The sequence below is a fragment of the Acomys russatus genome, chromosome 11 (assembly GCF_903995435.1).
Source record: "Acomys russatus chromosome 11, mAcoRus1.1, whole genome shotgun sequence".
NCBI lineage: Eukaryota > Metazoa > Chordata > Mammalia > Rodentia > Muridae > Acomys > Acomys russatus.
This window is the reverse complement of record NC_067147.1, coordinates 19776309-19790639: the sequence shown is the minus strand read 5'-3', so window position 1 is coordinate 19790639 and position 14331 is coordinate 19776309. Positions and strand designations below refer to the sequence as shown.

Here is a 14331-nt window from a genome sequence, read left to right as displayed (position 1 = left end):
TAGAGAGAGGGGAAACTGTCTTGAATAGTTTTCCTTTTTTACTGAATGTTGGCTGTATTTTTGGCCCATTTCCCACAGATTCTTTTCAATACACACACTCAGAAACTTTATCTGAAGAGTCCAGTGGATATTTGGTTGAAGAGCTCACATCTTTAGAAAGAAGCTAAAGGGTTGCAATTCAGTCTCCTACATTGCCAGAATGATAGGATTAAAGCATTCCCACCAGGCTACTTGACACCCTGCAAAGACATGCCCAGAATGAAGAAATCTAGCCAAAGGGGGAACGGCATGAGACTCATGAATTTTTCTTTTTATTCATAATGACTCAAGGCAAAAACAGGTGGTTGTAGCTGTGCAGACGAAGCAGTGAAATTCCAAACACACAAAAAAATAAACTTTATGGGCTGCTGAGAGGAGACTCTCAAATACAGATAACTCCCAGATGGCCAGGAGCAAATTGAAATAGGAGAAGCCGTGAGGTGTGTGTGGATTTAGCAAATTGGTCATGTGTGTGGCAACCCAAGTCTCATGAGCAGACAGGCTCTCAATGACTTTCCTCTCAGGAAATTTTTCCATGACCCATAATATCTCTAATTAAAGATTTTTAGTAAAAAGCTTCCTTAAAAATTAGTTTAAGATCCCTCCTGCCCTTGTAGAGAACTTTTAGATGTCTGTAAGAAGCTGTTTTGGTTATAAGAATATGAGAGAGAATGAACCAACAGAGCATAAATGTAAGGGTCCTCCCTTTTCAGAATGAGTCCACATCCATAGCTGATAACCAATGGTCTATGCTCAGTTTTCAGGTGGAGAAACTCCCTTGCTTAGAGTGAAGAAACTCTTCTTTAGTGGGGTCTCTTACTTTTTCTTTCCAGTTTCTTCACTAACTGTCAATTTCCTCCCTTCTGCAAAACAGCTTCTCAGTCTACTCTTGAACTTATACCCCTACTATGCCTTTTTTTTACATGTAGTTTTGGCTGGAATGGGTGATAATTGGACAGACTCTATGTGTACTTTCAAACCTTTTCCTTCCCAAGGCTAATAATTGACTCTTATCTTTTTCCTCAATTCCTTGGAAAGGGTCTTGATGGTCCAGCTGAATCAATTGTGAGCTTTTCCAGTCAGCTGTAGGTGAGCTGATTGGATGCCCAGTCAGGGGTTAGGAAGACTGCCTCTTTGAGGAGTAGGAGAGAGACAGCAGGAGCAATGCAATACTGACTACTGTATTTAAGAAGGACATTAACTCAACTTTTCAGTTTACATAAGACATAGTAATGAATGGAGAGGAACAAGAGCAAAATTTTCTGGTCTTGTTAGTATCCACATATGGCCAAGAAACCCTTTGTCTTGCTCAGTGATCTATCACTATGGAGAGACACCATGACTTTGGCACACAAGGAGACATGGTATTGGAGAAGGAAATGAGAGTTCTACATCTAGGTCCACAGGCAGCAGTTAAAGAGTGAGACGCTGGGTCTGGCTTGAGCATTTGGAACCTCAACACCCGCCCCCATTGACACAGTTCTGGCCACACATACTCTAACAAGGACACACTTACTCTATAGTGCACTCCTTAGGCATTCAAACACATGAGCTGAAGGGGGGGCATTTCTATTCAAACTTCAGCACCATGGTTTTCCTCCCCTATCTTCTCTTCCCTTCTCATTCCTTCTCTTCTCCCCTTCCACCTCTTTTTCCCTCCTTACCTAACATTTTTCTCAGCAAGTAGCCTTCAGTTTGAAAAAATTTCTGAGATCAGTTCCTAAGCTCATTCTGATGTTTGATGACCCTTTTAATTGAGAGGTTCTTGCTTGTATCCCATTGTGCTCAAGAATAAAAGAAAAACTGAGCAACGTGTTTTGTATATTCAACCACAGTATTTGTCTTTGTTTTTTTTTTTTTCCTAAGCCAAACACCTTGCAAAGTTATTTATAGGAACACCAACAGTTAAGAAAAATGGTATTGTTTTCTGAAGAATATAGACTAACCACTGGAGCAGGTTATGACAGATTAATTAGATCTGTTAATGTTGTTTGTATACACAGTTCTACAAGGGATAGAAAATGCATAGCTTAGCAAGTGGCAAGATACCTTAAATGTGTTCAAAGGCAATATAGGAAAGTTTTGAGCTTTCCTATAAACAGCTTCAGGTTGTTTCTTATTTCCTTATTTATATGTCTAAACTTATAGCCATGAAAAAAAAAAGTGATGGTTGATAGTGTTTCAAGCCTCCTGTAATGTTAGTACTTATGAACATGTAGCAGAATACAAAGTGGGTCAAAGGAACTGTTTTTCAGAAAGTAAGATACGATGACTGACATGAAAAATTATGTCAACTTTGGCAGTATTTCTTTGATCCAATTGCCCTTTTTTTGTAATAATACAACCCTAAAATTTATGTTTTTAGATTTCTGTTTTTGCATATGATTTTATAGTACTTCTTTTTCATTAGACATAATGTATTTTGCTGAAAAACATCCCAGAGGGCTCAAGGAGAAGAAATGTAGCTGCTAAGAAAGCCAGCTCCACAGCCATTCTCAAAAATAATGAAAACCATTTTTTAAAATAGCTCATGGTAGGTAAGGGAGAATAAGTAGATCCAAATAAAATAAAGGGCAATTTCTGCCCACACAATCAAGCAGAGATCCATAACCCTCTAGATATACATATTTATGTTACAAACATTTATTTTAGAATTACTCTTGTTACAGTAGTTTATTCATTCAAAAATATCTTTATGGTTGACAGTAATATAAGAAAAATGATCCAACTGAATATTTACATTTTTATCACACATACAAGTAGTGTGTGTTGTAAATGAACATTATGAGGAAAAGCTAATATAACCACGTATTGGTCCTACCAGGGGTATAATGGCTGCTTCACAGAAAGTTTGTCACTTCATCCCTTCTGTGCTAGTGCTTAGTGTCCAATTATCAAAGCTGTGTCTAGATTTCTGCATTTGTGTAAATTCTCCTGCATCAACATTTCTTTTTCCCGATTTCATCTTATTTTTAGATTTTTTTTTCTTTGTCCTTTCCTTTGTACTTTTACTTCTACTCATGATTGCCTTGAGTGCATATCCTGGGGACACTACTTCCAGCATTTTTTTAATCTTCTTGTCTGTTACTTTTCCAATTATAATCAGTAAAGCAATAATGTTTTTTCAGTACTCCTCAGGACACAAAACTACCTAATGCACAAACATAATAAATTAGTAAGTGCTAGCTAGTGATGTTGCGAATTTAATGTCAACTCTGAAGTTTCAAACTCGTTACTGAGAAATAGTGCTAACTCACTAAACAAAACAAAACAAAAACAACAAAAAAGCCCAGGTGTAGTGTTAAGGTATTTGTTATTCCCTCTAAATATCTATACCTCCTTTTTTGTCTTGCTTTCTTCCTTAATTTCTTCCTTCCCTCTTCCTCTGCTTTGTTGGTTTGGACACTTGCAAAATAATCTGACAGTCTCATAAGTTAACATGTAATAAATAGTTATAACTTAGAAATAATCAAAGCTTGAGTGGACTTGATTCTCTGAAGTCATGCAGGATTATTTGAATAGCTAGTTTCTACTGATAATAACATCAATGCATGATTTAATTTCAGAGCAAGAATAAGCCTCAAATCTCAGCACAGTTTTTATGGATTTGCACTTACTCATTTACTTTTATAAATTTTGCATAATATCAAATTTACTATGTTCAGCATTATGTGTTACAATAAAATAGAAGAAAAATAGAATCCAAGATGGGTGTGGTGGTGTACGACTTTAATCCTAGCACTTGGGAGGCAGAGGCATGTGGTCACTGTGAGTTCAAGCCCAGCCGGGTCTACAAAGTGAGTCTAGGACAGCCAAGGTGACACAGAGAAACCCTGTCTCAAAAAACAAAACAAAATATAACAAAAAAACAAAAACAAAAAAATAGAATCCAAATGCTTACATAGGGCTCTTCATTTCTGAATCAATATTGGAACATTATTATTCACAGATAACTAATAGTTCTGCTATTTTGAGAACTACCCTCTGAGGAATAGTTTGCATTCTCTGGTCATTATACACTTGTTGCAAACCTTCTTACCTTGAGTATCTGTGTTACAAAAGCCCTATTCCTGCCTTTGATCCTTCCTACATCTTTAGAGATGTGGGAATGCATAGCCCTAACCATAACCCTGAGTATGCAGATGAGAAACTGAAAGCCAACCTACCAAAATAACTTTACCACACTGCATGCAAGTTGTACATAGCTGCGCCTAAATTCTAAATACTCCAGATCTGAATATCAAATCCTCTCCACACCCATTCTGTCCTGTCTCTTTGCTGAAATTCCACTTATAGTTCCACTGTCATTCAAGTATAGGCAGATCTAAAAGCCATCATAGAATGTTTGGTGGAAAGCAGCATTGGCCACAACATGGAATGCTAATATGCAAAGTAGCTCAGTGATGTGATCTCCTTCATTCACCACAATGAAGCTACTAAATGCAATTAGGCATCCGCCACACAATAGTGGGCTTATCTCGGAGCTACATAAAGGTCCTGTCGCCACCATGCTCTCTAAAATGGAGTGCATTATCTCTTTTGCAGGCTAGTAATCCCTATTCTGAGTCCTTTGATCATAAGGGATACTGAACAGGATGTGTTGCTATCCAAAAAGAAAACCAGCACTACTCAGATGCCAGCTGGAAGCACGCAGTGTGGTCCAGAGTCCGGGGCCAACCATGTGTTGAAATCAGGGCATATCATTTACATGGCTCCTGGCTACATGGTTTTCAGCTAACAACTGGAGATTACAAATAATGTTTTTTGAGCATGTGTGCTTCATGTCCTGGAAGAGTTCAACTGTGTGGCAGTAAGTGGAACATGTTTTATTCCCTAGAATTAGATAGGAAGGAAGGATAATAGTAATATTGTCTTCCAGTAAGTGGCTGCTCTTTGTGTCAATGGAAAATGAAGTGGGTATTAATGTAAAGTGAAAGAATAATCATTAATATTTGTACCCAGTGTCAAAACCAAGCCAAGTGTCTTAGTTAGGGTTTTATTACTGTGAAGAGACATCATGACCACAGCAACTCTTATAAAGGAAAACATTTGACTGAGGCTGGCTTACAGATAAGAGACTTAGTCCACTATCATCATGGCAGGAAGCATGGTGACATGCAGGCAGATATGGTGCTGGAGAGGTACCTGAGAGTTCTACATCTGGATCTGAAGGCAGCAAGAAGAGAAACTGAGCTCCTAGGCCTGGATTTGAGACCTCAAAGCCCACTTCCAGTGATACACTTCCTCCAGGAAGGCCACACCTATTCCAACAAGGGCACACCTCTTAATAGTGCCAGTCTCTATGAGCCTATGGGGGACATTTTTAATCAAACCACCACAACAAGTTATCTAGATAGTCACTCCTATTCTCAACTCTCATACTGTTTGTATCAACTTTCTGACAGAAAAATAATAAGAAAATTATATATTATCTCTTAAAAGCTTTATATAATATAATCATAATTATTCCTATCATACAAAATGGCTATTATTAAGACCACTCAATAAATGTTACTACTGAGAATTGTATAAATTACATAACTTGGCTAAATATCACATCATATAAGATAACAGTGAAGAAACTCTCTGATTCTTGCGTTTGATATTTCCAAGTCCTTTATGGCTCTTTAAAAATCTCCCTTACCATGTTTACTCTAGTTTTCTACCCTCTTTGCCTCAAGCATTTCCTTCATATTCCTGCTTTGTCGGGGTCTTCATATAATTTACAAATAGAAGCTCCAGACATGTTTTGTATGTGTATGTCTTCTGCAAATGAGATTTGTCAATATTTTTGGCTTGAGCCATCCTTGCCGTGTAGCCACATTATCAACAGTCTAAAAGTTAAAGCAAGGAAGCAGTTCAAACTTAAAGCTTTACCATGTGCCTTGCTTGAGAGGTAGAGGACTTAGGAGTGTGGAAGGATGCATTTAGTGAATATTTTGGAGAGAACAGATAACCTCACCATTGAAGCTGGCATCAGGAAGAAACAAGCCGAGGTAACACAACACAGTCTTGGGAAATGAAGGAACAGGCAGAGCCTACATTCAGCCAGATAGCTGGAGGCAGAGAGGTCACGTGAGGGAGTGATGCCTTGAGGATCTGGAGGAGAGAAAGAGATGCATACTTCCTAAAATAGGTAACACAAAGAGCTGTGAGGCTGGCACGATGGGCCAGTGTCTGTTCAGAACTTTGACTCCAGTGTAGGATTAGAGCGGGATATCTGAGCAGGGTGAATGGTGCCCAGGGTCAAGCCAGAATTTCTGTTATCTTCAACATGGCTACTTGACCTTGGGCTGGGACGATGCCACAGGTGAGGAATCTGACTCACATGAAGAGACAATTTTGTGAGAACAGCGAACCAGTGGCATGTGGGTCTCTCAAATAAAATAAAGGGTGGACACTTGGACTAAAAGCCCCTTTAGATATTTTCCAGACTGGATATCCTGCCTTTGTGCTCTTACATAGATTTTCCAAGTCTTTCCTCTCCCCCATCTTTTCATTTTCTTCAGATAAATACCAGAGCACTTTTCTTCAGCAGGCTCCCTGGCTCATCTTTCACAAGCATAGCATTTATAAAGATGGAACATTTTGACACAGTCTTTTTGACATTCAGTCACTTCAAGACATAAAATTTTTAGAAAACTATTTTAACGGGTGGTACTTTTGAGCGAGGAGCACCAGGGAAAGTTGTGTTATTGTATCGTACCTTAGTCAGTTATACCCTTCATGAGGGAAAATCTGCAAACAGTTTCAATGTGACTTCCCATTAGTGCAGAAGCCAGCGACCCAAGGACAATGGTCAGGCAGAAAATATAGGTGGCTTTTGTGTGAAGAACTTGGTGTTGAAGAAGTCTCAAAGCCAGTGGGGTATTCTTAGGGCATATCAAACTGTTCTCGTGTCAAAATTGCAGCATTAAGAAGTTCATGTCATCAAAATGTATCTATCAAGGTTTCCCCTGCACAAGACCACACTATTTCCAAAGTGCTGACTTTGGAATTAAATTTCAATTTGATGATGCTAAAATATTAAACTTTAATATATTAAAATCATTACATGATGTACTTAGATACTTGGAGTTTTCTGGTGGCTAAATGACATCAGGACAAATACTCCAAAAGTTTGGGTGAGTATTTTGGGTCTTAATATTTCCAGGCTGGAGTTTTTATTAGCTAAGGAAAAAAAAAAACCTCAGTAAATTCATTATCCTGAAAGGCATTCACCCAAATGGTTGAAGCCATAACTCTTTTTTAAAAACCAATTCATCTTAATCCTATTCTGAAAAAATTGTATTACTTTACTGAATGCTCTTTTAATATCCAGGTAGAATTTTCTCACCCCTGGCAAACACTGTAAAAATGAGAAAATATTGGGTTCTTGTTGGTATTACCATGATGACTATTATTCATACTCTTTTTCATGTAGGCTTTTGAATATCAAGTTTTAGGAAAATACAAAGATGATAATGGTATCTTGTTTAGATTTTTGTGTTATTTTTCCTTTTATGTTTCAGTCATTTGAGAGCACTCTCTTTAGAAGAATTATGTTTTCTTTTTGTTCAAACCTCCTTTTTATTGGAAATGGATTCTTCTCCCATGCAATACATCCTGGCTGCAGTTTCGCCTCCTTCCAGCCTCCCCTCTTCCAGACCTCTCCCACCTCTGTTTTCTCTTCAGAAAAGAGAAGACCTCCAAGACATAACAACTAAACATGATAAAATACAAGACAAGGCCAAAGCCCTCACTCAGAAGCTGGACAAGAAACCCCAACAGGATGAAAAGAATCACAAAAGCAGGCAAAAAAAGTCAACTGTTTTCACAGTTAGGAGTCCCACCAATAAATCAAACTGACAGCCAAAATACATAAGCAGCATGGATAATGCAACCAGTAATGCAAGAAGCACAAAAAGACTACTGGCTACACTGTGCAGAAGGGAATCTACAGAAACAATAGGGGTTGGCTTTGTAACTTACAACTTAGTTTGGAAGAAGGATTCATTTAATTTTGTGTTAGATTTTTCATTTAAAATCTTGTTTTTATTTCTTCATATCACACATCCTGACTCTGAAAGCCAACAGTATGTTCTGGCAAAGAAATACAGAACCACTTGCTGTCATTTTTCCTGTTATTCCTTTCTTGGTGGTGATGGTGGTGGTGTTTGTGGGGTGTTGAGACAGGGTTTCTTTCTGTAGCCCTGGCTGTCCTGGAACTCACTGTGTAGACCAGGATGACCTCAAAATCAGAGAGATCAGCTTGCCTCGGCCTCCTGAGTGCTGGGATTAAAGGTGTGTATCACCACCTCCTGGCCATTTTTTCTCTCTTTCCTGTTGGGGACCTCTGGAAGCATCATGGTTGGCAGTGTGGATGGAAGTAAGGGAACACAATCTGAATGAGGTGAAGAGTGAAACTTCAGACGGGTCATGCCCTCAAGGAATTGACATCCTGGTTTACTTTTCTCACACATTTAACCATAGAAGAGCTTTGTGGTAAAGTCTCCGTGCAACAAAGCTTCAGGGCTGGCTACATGGAAGTTCCCTTGTAAAGTAGCAAAGCACCTGTGACCTTTATAAAAAGAATAAATTCCATTGGATGATAAACAGAGTTCAGAGCTTGGCCCTAATGGAAGGATTTGTGATTACCATGAGATGGCTTCGATTGGTGGAGGATGCAAAACACATCGGACCTCTTCCACAGGGATGTGTTCGATTCACTGAGAGACAGAGCTCTGGATATTGGCCTGAACAATTCTCAGGATATTGGGGGGATTCAGATAGAGGTGGCTTCTAAGAGAACAGAAAGGGATCATCAAATTGTTTGGCCATTTCCCGCCAGCATTCCAAATGACCATCGTTCATTTACTTCCTTTAAAGAAAATTGGCCCATGTGATTGACAATCTTGGTCTCTCCAATGCCTACTCTAAACTGGGCTTCCTACAATTTTCTACCCTTTGTAGTGTATGTACCTACTTATATAACAAATGTTGTTATGATCTGCCAATTATTTTTCATAATTAGAACTTGTTAAACAACAACAAAAAAAGATATTTACAATCACTTAGGAAAGAAAGAGCCTCTCATTTGAATTAAAGGTTCATTTTACTTGAATACATAACCCTTATGGTAGTTACTAGGAAAATGGTGCAAAAATACTGTAATTTATGTTCGCCATATTCATCCATAAAAGACAATATTTAACCCAACTGAGAAAGGCACCTTTTTAGTCCACTAAATTCAGAGATTAAAATCTTGAGTGAGGCCAAAGAAACTGTCATGGTTCCTTTAATTCTCTAAATGGCCTCTCTCCACCCATTCCTCTCTTCTTAGTAGGCACCTAATGATGCTCTTCCCCTGGCAACATCTACGATTGGCCAGACATTACTCTGTACACAGGATAGTACGGCTTGGAAGAGATGAATGTTTAATCTGAGGGAGTCAGATGGCTTCTACTGCTGGAGTGAGAACCTCTTAACTGTCATAGACTCAAAGGACAGAAAAACAGCAACAACCCTTTTTATCCAGGGTAGGAGATGAATTATACCGAACTGCCCTTACTCTTCACAGTCTCAATTAGGTTTTCGAGGGAAGGTTGATGACGAGACGTGTGTAGAGCTAGATGGATGGTTAGATGACTACGTGGACAGATAACTAATGAAAAAATAAGAAGGAATTTGAACGTCACATTTATCCATTCAATAGCTTGTGTTTCTCCGTGTACTTTTTACTTTTCCCTGTACTTCTAACAGAAATCTTTTCTGAACATGTCTGACTCATGGTCTACTGTGATATGTGATTAGCCTGCTTCTAAAATTAAATGTTCAAGTTTTAAAATTTACTTCTTATTTTAAATTGAAATAGACTCATGGATAATCTCTATATTCGTATCTCTTGTGTTATTTTCATTTCAAAATGGCACTTGTCAGGAGAGAGTACAAAGGAATAGATTATCAGTAAAGAATGAATCAAAAGAATGCACCGTATCTATGGATATTGTCTGTCTTATCACCCTCACAAAACCATGTTGATAATTACTGCCATCAAGTTGCAATCATAGATGATGCCTGAAAGATTTACATATGCTAGAAAGATCTTCTTAGGCAATATTTTATTCAGTCTTCTCAAAGATTCCTTATTGCATAGCCACATATGATGCAGTTGTCAGGCATCTAGAAAGCAATAAACCCAGAGTTTTCACCTCGGCCAATGCAGCTACTTTACAATAGATTCCCTTCCCCCCTAATTTATGAGTAAATGTGAGGGAATCAACATTCCCATTAACCAGTTTCCAGTAACCAGTTAGTTACTGTCTCCAAACGGTGTTCATGTTGTATAGTCTATGATAAAATTAAGGTGACAAGACCTTGAAATTGATGTCTATGTCTTATGTTGAATTATTTTCATATAAGATTAAAAATTACAGTACCTATGTAGCCCACATATCTTGACAAGAGGACCTTGCTACTGAAACAGGTGTAGAAAAGTAGATGAATTTTCTGTTTTAATTTTCCAGAAATAAAAAAAATCACAGTTATTGTCTATGCAGCAGGGTACTTTGTCAGGTCAGGGCCAAGGTGAGCCCCAGAGATCATACCACACAACAGATCTTATACAAGAGACTTATTGTGGTGAGGGGGCTTTTAAGGCTTATATATTTTGTATTTGGTGACTGGTGATAACTGAGTAACTGAAGACAGGCTAGGGCTAACGGTTTTCTTCTGGATCCAATCAAGCTTCTATATACTTACCTTTGTAGAGTCAATGTACCATCCACATTCTTTACAACAGAGTTGATCTAATTTTCATTCTCAATAAACAGATTATAGCCGTATAATTTTCCTATTCACCTTTTCTTTCCCGCACTAATATCATAAAAGCTAAATTAAAATGTGTCAATTTCCGAAGATATCCAAGTTTAAATTTTTAGTCAATCTCTTATTGGGATTAGCAGGATGTGCTCTATCTTTATTGTCATAAAATAATAATTAATGTAGTTTGTTATTATGTATTATATCTGTCATAACATTTCCCTATATTTAATAACAAAGATAACAGAACCTCAGACTCTGCTGCACAAACAGTTCTGAAGTTAAGTGTACAGCTGGAGTGAGATTGCATTTGCTCTCATCAATGGGTGTACTCTGATCCAGTCCTCCAACCTTTTATGAGTAGGAGAAGATAGAAATGCTTACATGGCATTTCTGCTTCCAGATAGCAGATGTGATTTATTACTGAGAGGAGTGGCCAGCACCAGTGTTTTAACTGGCTTAGAAAAGCCAACCTGTACTTTCTCCTTAATCGTATTAGTAGCTGTCTTAGCATTTAACTACATTTACAGAGACTTTCAAAAGGAATAGAGTGTTTTAGTACATTAAAAATAATCTAGAAAATCTTTTTTTTTTTTGCTTCCTAACTAATAAGATGAGCTCAGATTCCTCAGATGAAAGACACATTAAAATAGCAATTAAGTAGATGCATATATACATTTTTACATTCTTCCCCTACCAATATATACATATTACATATATATATGTCTGTGTGTGTGTGTGTTTATGTTTTTATATGTATATATGTATATATACACATAATTTACCAATTTTGTTGATATTAAGAGATGATAAAAGAGAAAATAACCATGATAGTGAATAGAGCTGAAAAATATATAGACTTTAAAGTCACTATTTGGATCAACGCTATCTATGGTAAGAAAATAAAATTAAATTCAACTTAAATTGCATTTAATTTATTAGTTGTTATATCTTCTAAGAATTATAATATGAGAATATATTCCTCAAAACATAATATTCTATACAATACAAATATTACAATAATACAAAAAATAATTAAAGTTGCTATATTCATCCTAGAAAATAAAGGAACATCATGGTTTTTCTTTCCTAAAAACAAAATATGAATACTACTACTAATATAGTTAACAAAGATAGACACTATGTTCTTTATTTAGAAATATTTGATAAAGAGAATTTACTTATTTCTACAGAAGAATAAAAGTATACCGAATTCCTTAGAGTACATAAGGCAGTAAATTATATACACAGTGAGAAATACAGTTTAGAAAGCTTGATAGACTTGGTATTCTGAGTGATTTAATAATTGTGCAAATGATATTTTCCAAGGAAACTGATTTTCTTTCCAAATGATGAAATTACCATAATCAAACCAGAAATGTCTGTTCATCCTCAAGTCTAATGGGGAGGAAGCGAAGCAGCCAGCCTTGGGTCAAATGAAGGATAACAATACTGAGTGGCCACCACAATCCATAGGCAGTTCTGGGTACCACACATCACCCCTGTTTCTCAGATCTCCCGTGTATGATCCTCTCTTCCTCCTTGTTCAGAAGAACCTAGCTTTAGTCCACTAACAAGCAGAATGCAAACTCTGTCCTTCCCCCATGTGCTTTATTGTATATGTACAATACAGAAAGACAGGTTCCTACAAAACAGGGCTATACACACCATATACAGATCCTTTAAATGATGCCCTGCACATTTCTTTCAGTTACATTTCAAAAATAAAAGTATTTTGGGAATCAGGCTTTGGATTTTCCTAAGAATCTCATAGTATAATTATCTCCAGTAGAAAGGTAAATAGAAAGTTTTGGATAAAGTTGAAGCCCATCTTCTAAGTACCCCCAAAGACAGAGGAATTGGGTTCTATAAGTAAATTGATTAATGTGATATGGCTCAATACTCCATTGAAGAAAGCCCATTTTCAAAGAATCCTAGTAAAGTCAGTGATGGTCACACAGCCTTAGCTTAGTTTTTACTATGTATATTATGTATATAATAGGTATTTTATAATTCTGTTACCACCATTAATTTAACTTAATATTTTACTCAGTAATATGATTTATTTTTTAATTTACCGTGCCTTTTACTCAAACATTTTTATTATAATCATAACTATGTGTTTGCTCAATGGAGCTGTCTAATAGTGGGTCAATTTATTTCATAAGAAGAACAACCCTCTGCCTCACAATATCTTTTCCTTAATGTTTTGCAAGCATGTATTAATTGTGCAAAGTGGGGTATATTTCCATGCGTGTATATAATGTACCTTGATCATATTGCTTTTTCTCTAGCCCTTCATGTTTTTACTGGTTTCTCTGTGTATAAAACCACTGCTTTCATTTCACTTAGGTTTATACAAGGAAGATTTTGGCCATATTGGCATTTTCACTTCTGGGCTTTATGGTTCACTTTCAAGTTTTCTTAAAACAATGGGTCCAGCTACTGTCTTTACCCAAAGCATTTCATTTTGTCCATTTCACTGGAAGAAATATCATAAATGTCAAGTTGTCACTCTGTTCATTCAACAGATGTTGTATGTGAGACATTATGGCATCTCCTTCCTTAGGTTGTCTTGTTTTAAATGCAAATTATCTTTATATAATCTTAATTACTCAGAAATCCTATTCACCATTATCTTAAAATGTGAATACTTGAAGTTATATCTAAATTCACTATTTCTATTCATTTCTTGATATCTGCAAAATATTTATTCAAGTAGTTTGATTAGAGAAATATTAACTTACTAGAATGAAGAAACACAGTGGATAGTATTTTATTCACTAATATGCTTAGTACTCATAAAATAATTCCAATGCTTTGATGCAACTGAGAACTGTTTGACAAGGGAAATATTTCAGATAAAATGCTATGTGTCTTGCATCCCCCGCCCCATTTACTTCTTTATATCTTTACTACTTTGTCTATGATTATTCACATATTTATGAATCATCTGTACTGCTGTTCTTCTATAAACACCATATATTATTTTCTATCACTTACTTTTTCATGTAACGTATCAATTTATTTTTTCATGCCTTGAAGAGACACAAGGTTGTTTTGTACAGAAAATATCTATAGGTAGTTATTGGTTTTTAAACATGACCCTCACTCAGTTAAGTTTATAAAGGCTGTCTTCCAAACTATTTAAAAATGAACCTGATGTATTATTGTTCAAACTAGAAAATTTGTAAATTATCTAAATTTTCATTTTTATTGAATAATGTTCATATTGTCTAGTATATCAATGCCCCCATGATTAAAATACTTTTAAAATGCAGCAATCTCTCTTTACAAAACAAAAATTATATAGTTGATTCTAGCACCTCACATACCTAAGGGGTAGACTTCTGAATTCACACAGGAACAACAACAAAATCTTCCTGGTTCTCACACAAATCTTCTCCACAACCAATCTAAATGACTATTTCTAATGAAGGGAATTGCCTTGAGCACATTAACATTGATTTAAAACTTATCTTGTGTGAGGAA

The 14331-nt window shown here is 36.5% G+C and overlaps 1 protein-coding gene across 3 annotated transcripts in view; it reads left to right on the top strand.

The window, feature by feature from the left end:
- The window catches only part of Kcnq5 (potassium voltage-gated channel subfamily Q member 5), a 536287-nt gene that overhangs the window by 227032 nt on the left and 294924 nt on the right, over nt 1-14331 (top strand). The window lies entirely within an intron of this gene.